The sequence below is a fragment of the Sciurus carolinensis genome, chromosome 3 (genome assembly GCF_902686445.1).
Source record: "Sciurus carolinensis chromosome 3, mSciCar1.2, whole genome shotgun sequence".
In the NCBI taxonomy this organism is placed as follows: domain Eukaryota; kingdom Metazoa; phylum Chordata; class Mammalia; order Rodentia; family Sciuridae; genus Sciurus; species Sciurus carolinensis.
The window spans coordinates 143178234-143197363 of NC_062215.1; the positions used below are offsets into that span (position 1 = coordinate 143178234).

Sequence of the window (19130 nt, forward strand, 5' to 3'; positions counted from 1 at the left end):
AACAAACTATTGGACTATAAAAATCCCACAGTTGACAGATTGTTAGTTTTTCTCTTAAAAAAAAAAAAAAAAAAAAAAAACCTACTCTATACCATCTGTTTACAAAAGATGAGAAATGATGAAGAAAATTATTTCCCTTAGGGTATAATGCTACAGCCATTCAGAAAGAGGTCTCTGGCATTTTCAATAAGGATTTGGTACAAGGAACAGGACAGCATCAGGACTGCACAGTCATTGGCCAGGAAAAACAAAAATGATTTCCCCCCAGTTCCCTATTTTAGTTTTATTCTTTGAACTTCCAAGAGTTTATTTATTATTGTTGTTGTTGTTATTTTTAATTTGGCACAGATTGTTTCAAGAATCATCTTGGTTCCCTTTTTTGAAGTTTTTTTTTTTTTTTTTTTTAATTGTTGAGACGGTTTCTAAAGTGCTCCACCTCCACCACCTGTCATCAGATGGGGGCTGCGGCAGGGAGAACGCTCATCCTTCTGAGAGCAGCTGTGGACTGAATGGTGAAGGGCAGCAGGCACAGGAGCAGAGGCAGGCACAGGTTTGAAGGTAGGTGGGCAACACGATGTCACAGCGTAAAAATACCCAAGCAGTAGATCAGTGAGAAATTTTCATAGCTAAGAGTACCTGGAGAAATGCAACTTATTTATTAAATTTTAATTATCTCAAAATGATTCCCCCCATTGCCTATACAATACTGGGAAATTTTCCCCTTCTCACCTAGTCATTTCTATGTGATTAATGGTACGTTGGTCATTCGTCACTAGATGGCATTGTGTAGTGTTCCCTGACAGCAGTAATTTAGCAAAGTTACTGCTTGGGCCATTTTTCAATATTTTCTTCTTCAGTGTGAATCTTGAGAGTCTAAATCTGATCCTAGGGTTTGGGAGTGTAGCTGAGCGGTAGAGAACAGCCCTGAATTCAATCTCCTGCACTACCAAACTAAATAAGTAAATAAATTTGATCCTGATTATTTCATCTCTGTATATTTTATGGGGTTCATACTATAAAATTTCTATTTTAGTTAATATTGTTTTTCCTCAATGTATCTTCCTAGTACTGAACCCAACGTATATTCGTTTTAAACAACAAGAAATTAATTCTTCCTTTACATATTCTTTCAAGTCTTGTATACAAATGTATATTTATAAAGGCTTTGCAGAAATAATTGTGTGTATATGTGTGTGTATGTGTATGTGTGTAGAATTGGGGATCAAACTCAGGGCCATGCTCATATTAGATATGTACTGTACCACTAAGTGATATCCAAACCCCGCAGAAGTAAAACAAAGGTCAATACACCTAGGATCTCTACCTAAGCATTCAGCAGGAGAAAAACACACACACAAAAATGAACACTTGCTTTGTCTAGGCACAGTCAGTTGAAACCTAGTCATGAATAAGCTATGCATATGGAATAACATAAAAATAATCAGTTGATGCTTTAATAAACCTGTGAAATTTATAAAGGCTATATAACAGCTACGAATAAGGAAATCTTTTATAAATATAATGAGTCTATGGTCACAGTCTTGTATTCTTCCAGATATGACAATTATGAACACTTTCATTTGTTAGATCTCAATAAATCTTATAATAATGAAGAATAAATTCTAATGTCTGTATTGTCAATCAGAACAGTTTTTCTAAATTATAATTACAACTTAAGACCTGAGAACTTGTAAGTAATAATGAATGACAAGATGCATTATTTGGGGCCTGCTGTGGTGGTACACATTTGTAATCCCAATTACTTGGGAGGCAAAGGCAGGAGAATTGCAAGTTCAAGGCCAACCTGGGCAACTTAGCAAGAACCTGTCTCAAAATAAAAATAAAAAATGGGCTGGGAATGTAGTTCAGTGGTGAAGTGGTTGACCAGCATGTGTAAGGCCCTGGGTTTAATCCCTAGTACCACAAAAAAAAAAAAAAAAAAAAGAAAAGAAAAGAAATGAGCCCAAGAAGATAAGATGGCAGATAAATAGATAAATGATGGAGTGATGGATAGATGGATAGATAATGGATAGCATCGAATACAATACTTGATATTCTGAATAGTTCTCTAAAATCTGTAATATTCGAACTGGGGTTGTAGCTCAGTGGTAGAGCACAGGCTTAGCATGTGCAGGCAAGGCCCTGGCTTCTATTCTCAGCACCAAAAAAAAATAAAATAAAATAAAATAAAACAAGACAATACTGATCTTCTATTTTCATTTACTTAATATCTGAAAAGATGTTTCTCTGCTTTAATTTGCTTTTTGATTTTTTATTTCATTCTTTCATCCATTCAACAAACATTAACTGAACACTTTCTTTAGATTCAAAGAGATACAAAGATAAATAGTACACTAAGTTTGCCCTCAAAAATCTTTTAGTCTTTTATGTCTTTCCACAAACATGAATATCAGAATCCTTCATGGGAGAAGGAGAAAGGGAGCATAGAGAGAGAAATGTAATGTAAAGGTTCTTCAATGAGGAAATTAGATGTGTGGGTTATGGCCATAGTTCTGCCAGTAACTCATACTATCATCCGGGACCTCCCTAAATGTACTGTCAAATGAAATCATTTTATAAGGAAGTGCCTTGTAAACTGTAAAATACTTGTAAAATGGAAGTTTTAAAGTCTTTTCAATTTCTTCCCATAAGAATCCCAGGTTTGTTATTTTTATAGAACTTTGATCCTGCAATCAAGGGCTTCTTCCATTTTAATTTTCCCTTCTATTTCAAAATTCAGTGGCATAAATAAAGTCCATTAAATTTCCAGCTCATCTTGTAAAACGAAATAGTGGGCGGCCAAGTATTATGATCTTGGAGAGAGAGGCAGAAGGCCAAACTCAATGCTCTGGGATCGAATGGAGACTATGGGATCCCCTACCCCTCTTCTACTCTGCTGATCCTGTGGCTGCTCCAGGTTTCTGTAGTGAAAAATACAATTTCAAGAAAATTTTTGTCACAATGACAGTGGGATGAAAATACCTCTTGTGAGTTTCCTTCTAATCCCAAACTTTACCTAGTCTATACTTTAATGGCAGGGAAAAAAAATAATAAAAGTTCTAGTTGACTACTGGATTAGGAGAGTCAGATAATATCTACTCTGGATAATATTTATTCTCATATTCACTCAATAGTTCTGCAAAACGCTTATTTTTCACTAAAGGGAATCATACCTTAATCCACCATAGGTAAGTCAGAAAACTTTCCTTTTTCCACAGATTGTACACAGAAATCATTATGTAAGGAACAACAAACTCAAATACATTTAAGACCACAAAGAAAGATCTACAAAAAGGTGTGTCCCTGGGGAGGTCTTTGGATCTAGGTGTGTAGAGAGAGGTGCTTTATCTTATTTTCTGGTGCATTATGTGGGAATTTTGTCTTTTACTTCATTACTGTGTTAGGGTATATTTGTAGTAGGATGACAGCTTACCAGTAAAGATTAACTACTAATTAAGCCTTTGGGCTGAAACTGTTCCCTTAATTTACTGTCATATCCTCATTTGAAATAGTCTTATATCATTAAAAAAAAAGGGGAGGGGGAAGCAGTTTGGATTCGTTCTACCTGTAAATACAAGATTTTGCCTGTACTTATTCTGAATGATTAGTTTCATTCTAGAATATTTTACTACCATCAGGCATAAGCTATGAGGAAACTTAGAAGATTGGAAATAAAAGTTTCAAGACCAAGATACCTATTATTCCTGACTTTCCCTTCATTATTCAGGTTTATGACATTCTTTTCTTTGTTCAAAATATTATTTCAAGGCAACAAATATTATAAGAATGACTTATTAGTATTTGTGCACAAAGAACTGGTGAATTCTACTTCCCCAGTCTCAAAGACTATAGCACTTAAGCTTTTCATCATCAGTATATTTGAATGAAAAGACTATCTCCTCATGAAAGCATATATACTCACATTTAGCCATGGACAAAACTTGTACAGAAAGAATTAGAGATTTAAAAAAATATACTTTTGGAAAATGTACTGAGGTTTTTCTCTAAACATAAAATGTCATTTCATCGGTGCTGGTCATTTTTTAACCACATATGACAAATGATCACAGATGCTCATAAAAAAATCTAAAAGGAATGGAATGTTATTTTCTTCTGAAATGCCCAAGTATCTTTCTTTTAAACTGCTTTTAAAAAGAAAACAAACTTTACCACTTTGAAGAAAATGCAGGAAGCCATTTGGTCCCACCCAAAGTTCCTGCATGCAAAACGTCCTCATGGGGAAAAGGTTCAAGGTGTTTTTAAGAACAGAACTTTTATGTTTCTGCCTATTAACAATGGCACTTCCTGTTTTGACCTTTCACTATACTGACGCTATCAAGAAATTATATTATGGACTTCTCCTTTTTGCCCAGTAAAGACCTATTCTCTCACCATTTGTAGAGAGTTCAAAGTGAACATTGCCACTACTCAGCTCTCCTGAGGCCTTATAAATTGATCTGTGGTAACCCAACAAGGGTTGGAATGTCAATAATTTATAGTTGCCTAGTGGAGAGCCTGGTATGAAGTCAATAGAGTGTGCAGTACTTCTCTGCTCAAATGTGCATGAAGCTACATGTTGCCTCTAAACAACCCCTATGTTTTACTAAAAAATATTAACAACCTCTAACAGATTAGTACTAAGTGATCTCCTTCTAAGCCACCTTCTTTAAAAAATGAGAAGGGGTCTAGGGTTTTGGCTCAGTGGCAGAGCACTTGCCTAACATGCCCAAGGCCCTGGGTTTGATCCCCAGTACTGAAAAAAAAAAAAAAAAGAGAGAGAGAGACGAACTTACTAGGTGACCCCTTTTTCAGGAAGCTGAGACTTGAGGATCACTTGAGCCCAAGAGTTCAAGACCAACCTGGCAACATAGTAAGACCTTGTCTTCCAAAACAACAAAAACCAATCCCTATCCGGCTACTGCCGGTTTCCCACACCCCACCCCCACAAAAAAATCCAACAACAAAAAAGAAAACTTAATCTTGAAATTTATCCTTGAGGGAAGTTTGTATCCCTATGCCATAGGAAACAATTTAGCAATTTCTTGGCTATCTTTTGCAAATTTGATAAAATTGTTTTCAATTATAAATATATACTATTAATGCACAAATTAAATTAAATATGCATAAATATAAATGTTAGGAAAACCTAAATAGCTGCTTCCTTTATAATATTTCAGTAATTTGGATATATTATAAAAATAAATTCCTTCAGGCATTTACTACTTTCATTGACGATTTATATATGGCTTAGTTAAAACAATTTTTTAAATTCATATGTTTTAGATGCAGAGTCAGATTGTTGCCCAAATCAAATGATACTAAACAATAAAACATTTGCTAGAACAGAAGATGAGCAAAACAGCCTCCAAGGATACTACTGACATAGATAATAGCAAAGTTGCTAAAACTGTTAATCCCATTTGGAAATCTGTGCAACTTGATGAGCAGATGCACAAAAGATATTAGTGGGAGATCTGAGAAAACCACAGATAATTAGAAAAGTCAGTTCATACAGAATACATTCTGGGGCAGAAATGTTTTAGATGTAGAAGATTTTCTGGCACAATAATTAAAATGACTAGGCTTTTCTGACCATTTCTATAAATTTATAAAACTAAAATAATGAGTAATTGCCAAAAACCAGTGTTTCATATTTTTTCCAAAACCAGTAAACAAACTAAAATCATCTCTAAAAATTATTGCCACTACATGTTTTCCTTTATCCTTCAATTTTAATTTTTGATTCCTACCAATAAACAACTGATAAATTAATTTCTTGATTCATTATCAATACTGGACAGGTGAGAGAATTGGAGAAAAGGGAAATTAATTTTTTTGTTTAGTTTGCTTTTTTGTTTGTTTGATACTGGGAATTGTTTGAATTGGTACTGGTGAAGCCCAGAGGTGCTTTACTGCTGAGCTATATCCCCAGGCTTTTTTATTTTTTATTTTGAGACAGGGTCTCACTAAGTTTCTGAAGCTAGTCTCAAACTTGAGATCCTTCTGCCTCAGCTTCCCAAGTCACTGGGACTACAAGTGTGTGTCACTGGACCCAACAATAAATAAAATTTTTTAAATCCACAATAATCCATTAAGTTCAATATACTGTATATTGACAATCACTTTTTTCTCTAAAAATCAGTGCTTAACAGGTCCAGTTTTAGATATCAAGAACTTAAGAGTAGTAACTAGGGAGTCAGATATTCTGTGTTTTAGTTAAAGGACAGTAGTACCACTCATTTACTATCTTCAGTAAGACCAATTTACTCCAGTAAGCACTAGTTTCCCCCTCTATTAAATGACAATGACAATACACTGAAATTCATACACTTGTTTAGCGGGTTAAATGAGATAATATATGTAAAGTACCTATTGCAAAGTCTGGGACACAGTAAGCATGTTATAAAATTACTAGCTGCAATAATGTTGGTATAATACAATAATGCTGGCAATGCCGGGCACAATGGCTCACACCTGTGATCCTAGCAGCTCAGGAGACTGAGACAGGAGGATCACAAAATCAAGGCCAACCTCAGCAGCTTAGCAAGGCCCTAAATAACTTAGTGAGACTCTGTGTCAAAATAAATATGGGGGCGGTGGGGGGGGGGGGCGCAGAAATGTGACTCAGTGGTAAATTGACTCTGGGTTAAATCCCTAGTTTCCCCTGCAACAAATAATACCAGCAATAATGTTACTGATGATGGCCATGATGATGCCCTACAGGAGTTCTAAACTTCCTCCTGAGATTTCTAGTTTTATGTGGGACTAAAAGGTAAGCCCCTGCACCTCTCCTGTTCTCCTTGAGAACACAGTATCTATGCAGAAGTGTAATCTTAGAATTTCACTCTCCTGTTGTCGATACCTTCACACCTCAGTTGTTCTTTATGTAGGTAGGTGGTAGATGTGAAGAATGAAAAGGAATGCCTGAATATTTGGGATCCACTTCTGAAGAAAGAGAACCCAGAAAGTCAGTTTGTTTTCTCTGACATTTGTTCACTTGGCAGTGAAAACTGCACAGCAGAGGCCTGAGAATCATCACCTCAGGTGTGTAAATTTTAAGGTATCTCATATCTCAAGTACACACTAAGAATCCTGAGGCTGGGAGTGTTTCTAAGTGTTTCTCTTCCCTAAGCTTGCACAAGGCCCTGGGTTCAATATTAAGCTCCACCAAAAATGATAGAGTACCAGCGGGTGGTACCTGTAATCCCAGCAACTCAGGAAGCTGAGGCAGGACGAACTCAAGTTCAATGGGAGGGTATTCAATTTGGCATCACTCTGTCTTAAAATACTTTTTTCATTTTTTTTTTTTTTAAAGGGCTGAGAGGTAGCTAGCTAGAGAGAAGTGGTAGATAAGAACAAAAGAGTCCTATCAAATTTTACAAAATTATAAAGTGAAGTTTGGAAGTTCAGGAACAAATGATCTATATTAAGACAAAGAGAATTAAGAGGCTATAAAAATCACAAAAGCTAAAAATGTGCTGTAGCTTAGAATTTGATAGGAGTCCATTGGGATGCTAATTAGAAACAGCAAACCCCTCCTTAAAATACCATCACCGCTACCTTCGACTGAGGCAAACTGACACCATTTTGACCTCTAATCAGTTCTCTCCTTACCAAGAGAGGGACATTTCTTTAGGGGAAAGCAGAGTTGCATCCTTTGCTTTGGACTTGGAGCACCCTGAACGGCAGTGGCCAGGGTAAGTCTTCTTCCATTCAAACTACACTAGCAGTAAGGCATTTTTTTTTGCTGAAGTCGCGGAAAGGATGGTCAATGCCCTTGGGACATGGCTTTGTATTTCCCTATTTACCATTTTATTTTATTTATTGATTTTTGGTACTGGGAATTGAACCCAGGGACACTTAAGCACTGAGCCACATCCCCAGCCCTTTATATTTTTTTAAATTTTGAGACAGGGCTGTCATGGAAGAAGAGATGTCTCTGGAGAAGGGTCCGAGAAGTTCCCAGAGGAGAGGGGGAACTCTTCTCAGGATCAGCAGGGTTCTTGGCATACTTGATGGAAAAGAATTTAAGCATGAGCCAAAGACAGACAGAGGTTTATCTAGAAAGACAGATACACATTCAAGGGAGCACACCGGGTGTCTGGAGAGTGAGAGGTAGCCCTGACTTGGGCTGGGGGTCCAACGCTTGGGCTATATCAGGAACCAGTTTGGAGGTGGATCCAGGGTGGAGCTGCACAATTTCATACCAGTTTTCTCTGCATTTGTGTATTTCCCTCATTTTACAAGGGCATGGGCCAAGGGCATATTGCTCAAGATTTACAACTGTGCTTTCTACATCTCAGTGGTTTATAGGTGGGTGTTTCCTTCAGTGTTTCTCTCTCTTTATCCTAAATCCCTATCTCAGTGCCTTGCTAAATTGCTGGGGCTGGCTTTGAAGTGCCATCCTCCTGCCTAAGCCTCCTGAGTCACTGGGTTTAAAGGCATGCATCACCACACTGGATCTATTTACTCTTATAATTTGATGTCAGTCAACCAAGATTCAAGAATGGCCAAGTGAGCTTTTAGGGTATTCATGGAATATTTTGGTGAAGACATGAACTTGAATTTCTGCAAATAGAAACTCACTACCCAGTGAGAAAATGTACTGACTTTGATCAGTCATGTACCTTGTCCCTTCTCTCTTCCCTTTTCTCATGTTCTCACCAGAATAACAAAACCAGGAACTAAGTCTAGTAAAGAATATAAGTATTCTGCACACAGAAAGTTGAATTGTTGATGTTTTTTGTATACACAGGGAATCATTTATTAGAAGTTTTGAAGTGGTAGATCTGTGTTTTTAAAAGAAATTCAGTCAGGCAAGGCATATACCTGCAAACCCAGCTACTGGGGAGACTGACGCAAGAGGATTGTGAATTTGAGGCTAATCTCCACAATTTAGCCATGAGCCTGTCTCAAAATGAAAAATTAAAAGGGCTGGAAATGTATCTTAGGTAGAGGGTCCCTGGGTTAATCCCTAATACTGAGGAGGGGTAAAAAGATCATAACCACTTATTAAATAATCTAAAATAAGCAATTTTTCTGCAAAGTTTTCATATGGATCAGAAAAATTGAATTACTACCTTGTAGCATCAGTTAAAAATGCAATGAGAAGATATATAGCTAACATGACCTAATCTCTTGGAATTGATCATTAATCCCAAAATATTAATAGAATAGAAATAAATTCAGAAGAATCAAGGCACAAACAGACCATTAAATTTTTTCCTACTCTAAATATAGCATTGAGAAAGACCAATACAAAGGTGAGTATGGCGACTGCACACCTGTAATCCCAGGTACTAGGAAGGTTGAGGCTGGAGGATCACAAGTTCAAGAACAGACTGAGCATTTTAGGGAGACACTGTCTCAAAACAAAATTAAAAAGACTGGGGATGTAGCTCAGTGGCAGAGTATTTGCCTACCATGCATGAGGCCTTGGGTTCAATCCATAGTATCACAGGGAAAAAGAAAACGAAAAAGTAAAAAGAAAAGAAAAAGAAAGGAAAGGACAAATACAAATTGCAAAAACACTTTTACGAAATGATGAAGTAAAATAGTAAGTGAATAATATAAAGGGAAATTAGGAGGGACACAGAACAGCAGAAATAAATACAAGTATCTTTCCATGTGAGATAAAACACACACATTAAAACATTTTAAAAGTCTGTACAGTTTTCATGATGCTGGTCTTAAAAGTTGAAGAAGTAAAGACAAATTGTATGACACAAAGACAAAGCTCTGGTTATTAAATAGTATCTAATGTTTACTGGGGAATTATTATGAATATAGAAAATGGGTGAAAAAATTCTAATCTTGGTTTATATTATACGTTATATACAAGAATTGCTCTGTGCTTTTAAAGTTGTTTTTTTTTTTTTTTTAATGTTACACCTTGAGATTAGCTGTAGCAAGGATACAATTTTAAAGATAAAAGAAAATTCCTTACAGGCCCAGACAGATCAGTAGGCGTTTGGGGTCAATGCCAACTGTGAAGTGTACTGGGGGGTGTCCACTCCCTGGGATAGAAGCTGGGCTCCAGGCTATTGGAAGAGTTGAAGTGTGAATTAACTCTGTGGGTGCAAACCCTCTTCCAACTTGAAACACCCTCAGCTTCCCTGTGTAGGTGGTCCATCCCAAATTTAGATCTCTGAACTCTTCTCTCAGAATGTATACAATTTAGAGGGCTGAGACCTTCGGGAGAAACATTCAGGAACTAGAGATAAGGATATAGCCTTATAGAAATTTGCATGATAATTTTGCTGTTTCTGAAAGAAAGCAGCCAAGTGAACGTACTAAATAAAACTAATATCTGGGAAACATCAGTAATCAAGGAGGTTGGTAATTTTCTTAACTTACCTTACTCTCTGTTCAGAACTATCCAGGTCTCATTTCTACAGAGCTACAGTGAGATTATCCTGTTATAGATGGTGTGAATCTTGAAGAGATTTCTTTTTCTTCTGTTGATGTGGGCCTTTTTGCATCTTTTTACATATCTCCCAATCCTCAAACTGTTTTGCAATACAATAAGTTTAACAATTTTAGAAGATTAAGTTTGTGGATTATCTGTTTTGCTTACTCTGTATAACCGAGTAAATATTTCTCATTCCTCTCTAAAACATGTGGTACTGTTGACTTTTTTTTTCTTTCAATTACTGCATAATAATTGTACATATTTATGGGGTACAATGTTGATGTTTTGATACACATATATTATGGATAAAGATCAAACTAAAGATCAAATCAGGTAAAATTGACATATTTTACCTGATACAAAGATAAAATTGGCATATTTATCACCTCAAATATTATCATTTCTTTGTGCTGGGAACATTAAAAATCCTTTTTATTTGGAGGTACTGGGAACTGAATTTAGGGGCCCTCTACCTCTGAGCTATTTCCCCAGCTTTTTAAATTTTATTTTATTTTATTTTAGGTACCCAGGATTGAACTCATGGGCACTTAACCTCTGAGTTACATCCCCAGCCCTTTTTTTGTATTTTATTTAGACACAGGGTCTCCCTGAGTTGGTTAGAGCCTCGCTAAGTTGCTGAGGCCGACTTTGAACTCGTGATCCTCCTGCCTCAGCCTCCTGAGCCACTGGGATTACAGGTGTGCACCACTGGGCCTGACTGTTTTATTTTGAGACCAGGTCTCCCTAAGTTGCTAAGACTGACCTCCGACTTGCAGTCTTCCTGCCTCAACCTCCTTAGCCACCAGGTCTAAAATCCTTCCTTCTAGCTATTTTCAAATATGCAAAAAATAACTGTTAATTACAGTCATCCCACTATGCCATGGAACACAAGAACTTAAACCTCCCATGTAACTATATTTTTGCATATTAAAAACTCCTTTTCTACCTTCTTCCCCTGCCACCTTTCCCAGCCTCTGCTAACCTATTTTACTTTCCATTTTTATGGAATCAGTTTTTTAGCTTTCAAATGTGAATGAGAACATGCAGTGTTTGTCTTTCTGTGCCTGGCTTATTTCACTTAACATAATATCCTCCATTACCATCCATGAGACTGTAGTGACAGGATTTTAAGACCAGATAATATTCCATTATATATGCATACCACATTTGCTTCATCCATTCGTCTGTCAATAGCTTGGTTGTTTCTCTATCTTGGCTGTTGTGCATAGTGCTATAACAAGCATGGAGTGCAGACATCTGATTTCCTTTCCTTTGGCTGTACGCTCTTTTTGATAACCTCAAACTGAGTTCAGGCCATTGGGTTATTTTGCTCAAGTCTCTGTTGCCTCTTTTCTTAGGTCACCAGCCAAAGGCACTTCTGAGGCCAGGAATGACTACCTCTCAGCCTCCTTTCCTTTTGCTAATGTATCTTCTTCAACTCAGTTTTCTATTACCAACCTCCTATTTTCCTCTTTCTTAATTCCCACAAACTGAGTACTTCTCAGTTCTCACCGGCCAACACTGAAAAGTTCATAGTTTAGGAAATAGTATACAGAAATAGAGCTGTGTGTAATAGGAGAAGCATGACTTGCTGTGAGTAAATAGTCTATTGTTTGCTGTGAAACTCAAAGATTGCTGGTTCCCCGACTGAAGGGCTAGGTGTGTGAGAGGTGAAGCGCAGACACAGCGTGCACTGTGTGCAAGGTCTGGAGGAGGACAATGGGCTGCAGTGTTCAGGCTGTTGTCAGAAGCTCCAGGCCTGCAGCAGCAAGACTAGCAGACCAAAAGGTATTTTGCACTGTTTGCCTAACTTTAAAAGCTACCATAGACGCCTCCAAAGTGAGATACTTGCAGGCTGATCAGGCCTTCTCATATTTAGTAGTCGATTCTAAAAGTCTTCCAAAGGAGTCAATGTTAGCATTTGATCCTTTTTTCTTATGATGATAATAAATTTAAGACTAAACCCTGACCCAGAGATGAGTTATTTCTGGCTTACCATCTCTTTTTGGCCAAATGACTTGTTTGAGTACCTGACATTTCTATGTTTATTCTTGCTGTCTGTTTGGGGGGGGTTTGTTTGTTCATTTTTTAATTTTGTGTGGGGGGGTACTGAGGATTTAAACTAGGCACTTTACCACTTAGTTATACCCCCAGTCCTTTTTATTTTTTTATTTTGAGGCAGGTTCTTGCTAAGATGCCAAGGGCCTTGCTAAAATGCTGAGGCTGGCCTCAAGCTTGCAAATCCTCCTGCCTCAGTCTCTTCAATCAACTGGGATTATAGGCATGTGCCAGTACACCGGGCTCCCAACCTTTCTAGATGTACTAACGGAAGAGCTGGAACATGGTGGGGGAAGAGAATTGTTTTGCTTTTGTCTGAAAATTTGACTTATATATACAAATAAAACCAAAGGAAACAGTAGTGTTTATACGCAAGGTATATTCTGGAATTGTGTAGAAGATCAAGGCTTCTCAGATGTCAAAGAAGACCCTAGAACAGAAAACCTGATTTCAAAACTTGTGCCTTTTGAGCAAAAGTTCAGGGTGAAGGGAGTTTTGGGAACCTGCCAGGCGACCTATCTCTCCCTGTTCTTCCTAGATTCGTTCATTTGGTTATTTACAATGCACGGAATAGAACCCAGGGCCTTACACATGCTAGACAAGTACTCTACAACTGAACTACATTCAGATCCCTTAGGCTTTGACACTCAAGTGTGATGGTGGTGTCTTGTGAGCAGCAGCTCAGAGGAAAGGATCTTTGGGTGTAGGGAGTAGAAAGATTAAATCAGAAGGAACCAGCATTCATCCTCTGAAAACCACAAGTCCTATGGTGTAGTGACCAGCCAAAGCAGTCTTTGATCTGCTTCTGCTAAACTAGTGCCTGGTTTGCCCTAGCCCACCAGGGGCAGGTGGGAAACACTGTGTCTAGTCAGATTCCAAATTCTTGTCAGGTTACAATTGCAACCTTCCAAAATGAGCTGTTGGCTTCTTTTGTAAAAAGAAGGTGGGGTATCCTGTATTGTAAAGTATGATTCCAGATTTAACACATCCATCCATCATACTAAAAAAAGAAAACTACAAAATTTCAAAAATCTAATTAAAAATAAACTACCTTATAAAGCAAAATGCTGGCTCCAGGATTTGGGTGAGTTTTCTTTCCTTCATTGCAATCATTTCCAGGACAGAGGATAACCTCTTTTCCGTCTCACCTCTTCAAAGAAAAGAAGCAAGTTGAAGCAGAATTAGCACTGATCTTCCTCTTCTTGGGATCCAAAGGGCAGGATGGGGCTGTGTTAACACAATAATGGAAACAGGATGGAAACCCTTGTTACTGTTTTTCAGAAGCTAGCCCAAGGGTTGCCATGGTAACACACCAGCCTATGAGACTATTGTGAGCTTTAGGGTACAATTTTGGGTTACATTCTTAAAAGAGGATATCAAGTGTTTGCATTAAAAGGGTGAGAAAAGAATCTTTTGGAAGTAGACCAAAACTGGTTTAAGTTACTGGTTTGAACTTTTGAAAGCATCTTGGGAGAAAGACAAAAGAAATGTATCAACTAGTAAATCTTGCTAAGCCTGGAGAAGACACATCAGATAGCAAGGCTGAAAGAAAGAACTGTAAAGTCAAAAACAATTGCAGCTATTTTGTAATTTAAATATGCACATATTTGGTAAGAATTGGAACTATAAAAGAAATTGTTTTCTGCTCTTAGCTCTCTGCTGTCCCCTTGGGATTACTTGTGGAAGACTTCATGACAATAGATTTGATCTTGCTATATTTTCATTCGAAGTTATTGTTTCTGTACATTAAGAGCTTTATTAATTTTTTACAGAAAAGCATAAATGAACAAAGTTCTCTTTTAGAACGATTATCCCTGGAAGAAGCTGCTTAACAACACAGGATTCTGCAGCTAAATTCTTATCTAATTTTTCATTTGAGTATGGGAGTCTCTATCTAACCTTGTCTCTTTGGCTTTTCAGATTAGAGTACCATGTCCTTGTAGGAATAGTGTTCTATACAAACAGTCCTGCCTTCTGGAACTTTAACTTTACTAGAAAATTTTGGGGGAAAATATTATGAAGTAGAATGACAAATTCACAAAATATTTGAGATGAAATACAGAACTTGAAGGAAATTACATACATGGGGCAGACCAACTTCTTGCCAGCTCTGCCCTGCCATAGTACACCCTTCTGGTTCTCCCTGTTTAGTACTTTATGGTAAACTGAAAAGCCAGTATTCAAGCAATCTGGTGATTCCTGAGGGGGAATCCAAACAGTGCAAGATACAAGTAGGTCCAAATTACTACTTAATTATTTACACTTGGTTTAGGGCATTTCGACTTGTCTTTTTACAGCAATTATAGGGTGGAGTGTGGGTTAATGTGATTCTAAGTCAGAGGCCAATGAGTTACTGAGTTACTTCCCATGTGCCAAATATGGTTCATTATCTTTTTTTTTTTAAAGCTTGCAAGCTAAGAATATTTTCTACTATTCAATGGTTACAAAAGAGCAAAAAAAGAAATTCTATGATGTATAAAAATGATATGAAATTAGAATTTGAGATATACCTAAAGTTTTATTGGAACATAGCTACACTTTCATTTAAGCCTCATCTGGGACTGCTTCTGAACTGTAAGGGCAGAGTTGAATAGGTGCCACAGAGACCATATGGTCAGTAAAACCCAAATATTTACCATCTGGCCCTTTGTAGAAAAAGCTAGACAATCTCTGATCTAAATTGGGATCTCTACCTCTGCCAAGGTGCAGCATAAGTTCTTTATAAAACATTAATCAAATTATATTCATATTCCACTAATGAGACCCGTCCAGATAGGAGTTCATTGTCCTAATACAGAAACCTAAAAGCAGAGAGATCAGATTTGGTAGTTGGCAGTTGACAGTAAAGAAGGGAAAATGCACAAAAAGAAAATAAGAAATATATAAGTAGTAAGTGTATAAGATATATCTAAGTAATTTCTTCCAAAGAAAATTGGAAAGTTTTCAATGGTATTTGCTGTTGGGTTTCTTTTTCATGTCAGAAACCAAAACTCCCTATTTTCAACCAAGTGGAAACTGTGGAGACATTTCTACTTAATTAGTGGTTTTCTTTCAGAGGAATTAATGATCAGTGTGTGCAAGTTCAAGTTCTGACCTTATTTGTCAAGCTGCCTGAGGTTGAATGTGTTGGGAAAAGGACAAAAGGAAGCTTGGAGATATGTGTCCTGAGATTTCATTCATCTTTGATTAATCAAATCCATGAGAATATCTTTCTGGGCAAATGATAACCTGCTTCCTTGAAACTTAGGAAAGTCATCCTTTTGAATTAAAATTCTAGTCATGATTCTCATTTAACCAAGTGTCTTGTTCGCTATTAAATTCTGGAGAGTATCATACTTTTTCTTGGGTTCTAGGAAATCTTTTTTGAAACAGAAGAGTTGAAGCCAGGAGCCAGGGTGCATGACTATAATCCCACTATGAGGCAAGAGGATCTCAAGTTCAAGGCCAACCTGCGCAAATCAGTGATACCCTGTCTCAAAATAAAACTTAAAACTGTTTGGGGATGTAGCTCGATGGAACACTGCTTGCCTAGACTGCATGAGGCCTTGGGTTCAATCCTCAGTATTACAAAAATAAAAATAAAAATTTTTAACTTTTCTAAATTCTACCATTATACCATTTCCTTATCAGGATACTTCTCATTTCTTTTTGATGATGCATACAGTGGGCAATGTTTACATGGGGTAAATGCTTGCTGGGGTGTGTCCCAAGATTATAAACAATTCCAGGGTCCCCTGGCTATAATATGGCTACTCATTTCACACTCAGAATATTGTAGAATGTAAGTGAATATAAGAAAAACAATGAATCCACTCTTGTGTTTTAAGTAAATTTCGGTACCTTTAGGCCAATTCTGGGTTGTAATAAATGAATTGACATATCTCTGTTGTATTTTCCTCTAATCTAGTCTTGAGATGCCCTGATGGGGTCCCAAGCAGATAGGTGGTCATAGATATTTAGAGTGTGCTTTTCAAGGAATACTTCTTTATTGTGTTAGATGAGCTAATGACTGAGTATCTTACATGTGACCAGGTGATCCTGACCCAGGGGACTTACTTAGACTGGCATTTGTTCTTTGGCTGTCATCTGACCTCTGTCCTATTTACTCCCACCAAGATAACCCTATCCCAGGAGAGTCCCAACCTGGAAAGAAGTTAGATTCAGGTGTGTCAGTGAGGTGAGATGTGGAGGAGGCAACTCAACGAAATGCATAAAATCACAAAAGAAGTGTATTACAGACCCCAGACAGAAGATGCAGCTCACTTAGGGCCAGTTGGTAGAACCAGTTGATAGAACTTAATTGCCCTGGGCATGCACACTCAATCAGCAGACGGAAAGAAAGAGAAGAAAAAGAAAGGAATCTGTGAGCCAAAGCCTTTTTGGGGATCCAGGATATTACTCAAGCAGGTTTCCTTCAGGGGTTATAACTGGTGTGTTTAGAACAAGGAGACACGAGTTCTGAGGAATCACACTATGGCTAAGAGGTGGTCACTGTGGCATATCTGCACAGTCCATGCAGGCTGCAGGGGTTAGGAGGGTGGGTCCAGTAGGTTATCCAGCTATGCCATAGAGACCTGGTCGGTTTTGTAAAGGAGACGGTTTTCTAAGGTAGATATCTAAATCCAACCACATGGAGGAAATGGGAGGAGGCAGGAAACTGTGTCAAGGGTGAATAAGCCTTGCTTCTGTTATGGGAAAGTGAACCTTATCTTCTAAATGGATGCAGATATATGTTTTCGCTGCTGCATACAGCGGGTGATGTTCACATGAGGTAAATGCTTACTTTACCCTAGTAGGTTTCTCAGCAGCAAGCACTACCACTGAACCCAGTCCTGAAGCCCAGAACCTTCACTCTCCTCACCAAACTGCTGGGGAAAACATTTCATTTCATCAGGATCTCTTCTTTTTTCACATCTCTGCAGCATTCTCAAGAATGCACTTATTTCCATTGGACTTGAACAGCATTCTCTCAAGGTCATACCATCTCAGAATCTTTTTGTCCTTAAATATTTAAGGTATCCATCAAAATCATTTGGTATGAAAAATCATCTGGTACATAGTACTTTCTTTTAAACAGTTAAAGAAATAGAAGGAACAGTTTTGGATCTAGGATAAAAGGATACCTGCATTAAAGGAGAATATTAAATTTCCTAAGTCAACCCACTGGGCTTTTAGATTTTTTATATCTTATTTTACAATAACTTCATCAGACATAAGTAAGCAGAACTGACCTGTGGATCAGCAGGGGAGTGTCAGGGCAGCAAAAACTTAGTACAAGGCAAGTTAAGATAATTGTGGCAAATCTGCAGGAAATCTTCATTCCTCAGAGAGTTGAAAGTCTACCTGCCAAAAAGAGGGATGCAGCTCTCGGCCTGAAGTGGAAGAAAGGCCTCTTGAAAGTGAAAGTGGTGTCTGGCAGTGTGTTCCCCAGCAGCTGGGGAGTCCGCTCTGAAAATAAGGCTTGTTGCAGAAACTGAGACTTAATTAATGTCAGCTCTCTAGATAATAAATTCATATACTATAGAACCTAATTTCTGGAAATGGCTTCTACTACTTGGCAGCCACGAATTCAACACTCAGGCTTTCCACAGAGACCTGTCCATCTGGTTAGACTTTTCTGCCTGAGGATCAGGAGATAAAGTTTTCTCTCCCCCTTGTTTATTCAAGTCTTCCCTTTCTGACTTCTAAACAATAACTTTTCTCTTGATTTATTTTTTTCTTCTTATGGCCTTAAATTCTTTATACCAATAAATAAAACCTTTACATTTTTAATATTATTTTGTTTGCTTTTCCCATTACATTTTCCTTAGTAACTATTACTTCTACTTTATATACGAATATACTGATGCTTTTGAAACTTTCTTTCAAAAGAAGTGATAGGTTTTCTTAGCAAGTCTGAAATTGATTTAGCAAAGTGTTGAAAAAAATTCCACCCTTGATTAGTCTGGATTTTTGTCATTCATGTAGCTTATATATAGATAAATTTTTTAAAAAGCTTATATATGTGTAAATATAAAATATATATAATAAAAATATTATATATATAAATTAATAAATTTATACATATATATACATATATATATTATATATTTGTGTGTGTGTGGTGTTTGAACCTGGGGCCTTGTGCATGCAAGGCAAGCGCACTCTACCAGCTGAGCTATATCCCCAGCCCTAGCTTGCATTTTTTTTCAGCTTTGTTGTTGTTGTTGTTGTGGTTGTTGCTGCCCTTTGTGTATGTGTGACTGGGGATTGAACCCAGTGGCATTCTACCACTGACCTAAAAAAAAATTTTTTTAAATTTTAAGACAGGGTCTTGTTTAATTGTCTAGCTGACATTGAACAAGTTATCCTCCTGCCTCAGCCTCCTGAGTAGTGTGGGCTACCATGCTGACTATTGTGCATTTTGTTTCTTTCTTTTTTTTCTTATTTTTTTAATTGGTGTATTATAGTTATACATAAAGATGGCCTTTATTGTTCCATATTTGTACATGCACACAATATAACATAATCTGGCCAACATCACTTTGTTGTCAGTTTTCTAATCTATTGTCTTCTACTTCTTATCCATTTTCTTCCTTTTGATTATCATGGTTTTAATTTGTTTTTCTAGTTGCTTATCATGAAAGTTTAAATCATTCATATTAAACCCTTCTCTTCTTCT

General features: G+C 37.3%; 1 protein-coding gene across 1 annotated transcript in view; it reads left to right on the plus strand.

Annotated features, from left to right (window-relative positions):
• Positions 1-454: 454 nt before the first annotated feature.
• The window catches only part of Slc39a10 (solute carrier family 39 member 10), a 129389-nt gene continuing 110713 nt past the window's right edge, over positions 455-19130 (plus strand). Inside the window, exon 1 of the mRNA XM_047547135.1 lies at positions 455-558. The gene's annotated coding sequence lies outside the window, so the exon portion shown is untranslated. The remainder of the gene's footprint in view (positions 559-19130) is intronic.